At 38.4% G+C, this 3,181-nt stretch overlaps 1 pseudogene; it reads right to left on the reverse strand.

Moving 5' to 3' along the window:
• Positions 1 to 279: 279 nt before the first annotated feature.
• On the reverse strand, positions 280 to 1,706 carry LOC125137466 (exportin-4-like; annotated as a pseudogene).
• Between the last annotated feature and the right edge of the window lie 1,475 nt (positions 1,707 to 3,181).

The raw sequence follows: 3,181 nt of genomic DNA on the forward strand, positions 1-3,181 counted from the left end.
TGACAATTTGTTTATGAATTTATAATGAGAAATTGTTTTAGCACTTTTTAGCCAAATTATATTGGTAAAATTTAGGTACAGCCTATGCAATCCATTGGAAAAAATACATAAACAAATATATAAGTATATATTTTTTAGAAGACTTTCAAACACTGTATATTCAAGCCAACTATTCTTCAATTCATTGGATGAATTTTAATGAAAAGTTTGAGTAATTATGAGTAATTAACACTAAAACTCACTTAATTTTAGAGAGTATTCTATTTTTTAAATCTTGTTTCACCACATATTGCTGATGTCTGTCTCTTTTTCATAGTGAGAGACAGAACTGGCTGCCAAGATAAAGAAGAGAGAAAAAGAGTCTTTATAGTCTTATAAACAGCATTTATAAGACTGAATTTTAACATCACAATGGAGTAATTACCTATTGGGAATGGAAAGGAGTAATAAAATATGTCAAGTGATAACTCTAAGCTATTACACCTTCTTTTAAGAGTTTATATAGTCTGCTTTAGCTGCTTTAATTTTTTATGTAACTATTCACAATTAAAGACTAAATCAGCCTCTACTTGCAGACTTCATTTAAAGACCATTTAAGAAGGCTGTTTGGAATTGAGGGACAGTGAGACACCTAATATTTCTAGGTCCACCACATAGTTGAGATATTTTCATTTACCAAGCTTATATTTAGCTCTTTTCTTAAGCAACAAAGTGAAAGGAAGATTTCAACATGGCAACTCTCCAGGGAATGTGCATAGATATTATTTTTGCTCCATGGGCTAAGAGGAAGAAAGTTCAGGCTCAAGCCTTGATTAATAAGTGCAAGGAAATGATGACATACTGAAGATATCTGAACTCTGAGACTTTCCCTTCAGGTGAACTGCAGAACTTCAGCAGTTAACATGAAGAATTGAAGGCGGTCTTCTTCCTAATAAAATCCTTCTGCAGTCGACATGGAATTCCATACTCAGTCAAATGTTGCTAGTTTTACTTGAATTTGAGAATTCAATCAATAGTGCAATTAGAATAGAAAAAGCCATAGATGGCACACCGAGGTTGTCACTACTTGTTTTGAAATAAAATTCAAAAAAAAGCCATAGATGGCCACCTTTCTACCCTCTACTCTGCATCACACATCAGCATTATGCATTGACCAAACCTCCCTATCCACAGAAAATACCTGCTCAACTATAAGAGCAACATTCTCCCAGCACCAAGACAGCTCCTTGAAAGATAACATTCCTTCTTAATCTTATAACTGGCCAGGATTATCCATCACCCACTACTTGCCAGATTGTGTAAACTGTCAATGATACATCATTTAATGTATAGCCCTCTGCCTCAAAATACTTATAAACTGTGCTTTGACTTCTAATAGGTGGAACAGTTTTGGAGCTTCCTGAGATCTATTCCTGGGGTTATAATCCTCAGTTTGGCTTGAATAAATTGTCTATTTCTCTCTTAGATCAACTGATTAGTTTTTGTCAACATTATCAACTGGCTGTCTTCCTAAAAAATGTTTTTGAGGTCAATTGCTTTATCTAAAGATACTCCTTTTACATGACTGGTACTGTTAATGGAATCTGTTCTCCAACATACTTTTGGAGATTTGACCTTTGTAAAACTTTGGTTAGAAGGGATGTTCACAGTGGCTTGATGCTATCTTTTTCCAAGAGAATCTGATTTTAGCAAACTACAGCTTCCATTATGGATTTGACAGTTTGAAAGAGGACACAGTCCACTTCATTCCATTCTTTTTTTTTTAATTTTATTTTCATGTTTTAAATCTACTGTCTCTACTACCACAAAGAGGTTAGTTCCTCTCAGACGACACCATAGGCAGGTGGCAGCTATTTACCAATCACAATTTTCATAAAGTTTCCTCACCTGTCTTCAACTATTACTTTTAAAGCGTAAAGAACCAAAATACGCTTGCAAACTTCAAAAGGGGATTCTGATTTCCTAAGTGAAATAAATGAAAAACCAAGTGCTCTGCATGCTGGCATTGTTCATTAACAACCACGGAAGGTGGGGCCATCAGAACTTTGCTGAGCCATCACTTCTGGGGGACCCAGACAGAGTAATAGGTCCCTGGAGGAAAAGATGCATACAGCTTTTGGACATAGGAAAAGCCATTTTGGGCCCAAGCCATTTTGTGAGCTAAATCTGGCCACAAAGCTTGCGCTTGAACAGGTCACAGTAATAATAATCTTAAGAGAAAAAAACAAATTTATCAGGCTAGAAAAGTAACAATAGCAAAGACATTGTCAGCTTTAAAGACCCCAGCTCTCTTCAAATGGTAATGATTAGCTCGAAATACTATCTTTAGCTGTTTTGCAGAACTTACCCTATCTCAAGCACTTAACCACCAGAACAATCAGAATCTAAGAAATAATGGTGAGACTTTTCTGGCACACGTGACTTCAATCAATTACAGCTTAGATTCAATCAATCTTTACCACAATTTTATGCTGAATTCTCCTCAGCTCAAGCTCCTTGGTGAATACCATGCACCCTTAGCTTAAAACTTTCCCAGTTTTGCCATTAAGGAGACACTGCTTTGGAAAGATCCCCGGTGTTCTCCTTACTTATTAGTGCAAGTAATAAATCAATCCTTCTCCCACTCTGTGCCTTCCGCCTCAACATCCTCTGAGAAGTGAAACCGTTTTAAGGTAACAACATCGAGCAGCCTCACCTCAACAGTCCTTTCTTCCGTGGTGCGCCTGCGCTGAGCACTGCATCATGGGAGCACGAGCGTGGGCGGCCAGCTAATCACCACAGCAGCCTGGAGTCGCCTGCAGTCCCACATCTCAGGAGCTCTCACAACTTCGGTGGCCAGTGTGCCAGCCACTTGTCACTGGCCTGGCTTGGTCTGTCCAGGCTACCAGTTTCCAGGCCACAGGGAAAGAGAGAGTGCTGGACCGGCCGCCTTGCTGCCGGCAGGGATGCCTGCTGTTTTGCTTGCAACCAGCAAAGCCAATCAGTTGGATCAGACTGTTGGCGAAGACAACGACAGGTGTGTGATATTTTTATCCAAATTATTTACAAGTAAATTGAATATTAGATGAAATTTTACTCTGGGAGGGGGTATGTGTTAGAATTTGAATTCAAACCTGAGATATGCTCGATTCTAGTACCGGGTTTCCTTTTTTCCCTCAAATATAATTCACCTCTCTTGTAG

This window comes from Phacochoerus africanus, chromosome 10 (genome assembly GCF_016906955.1).
Source record: "Phacochoerus africanus isolate WHEZ1 chromosome 10, ROS_Pafr_v1, whole genome shotgun sequence".
NCBI lineage: Eukaryota > Metazoa > Chordata > Mammalia > Artiodactyla > Suidae > Phacochoerus > Phacochoerus africanus.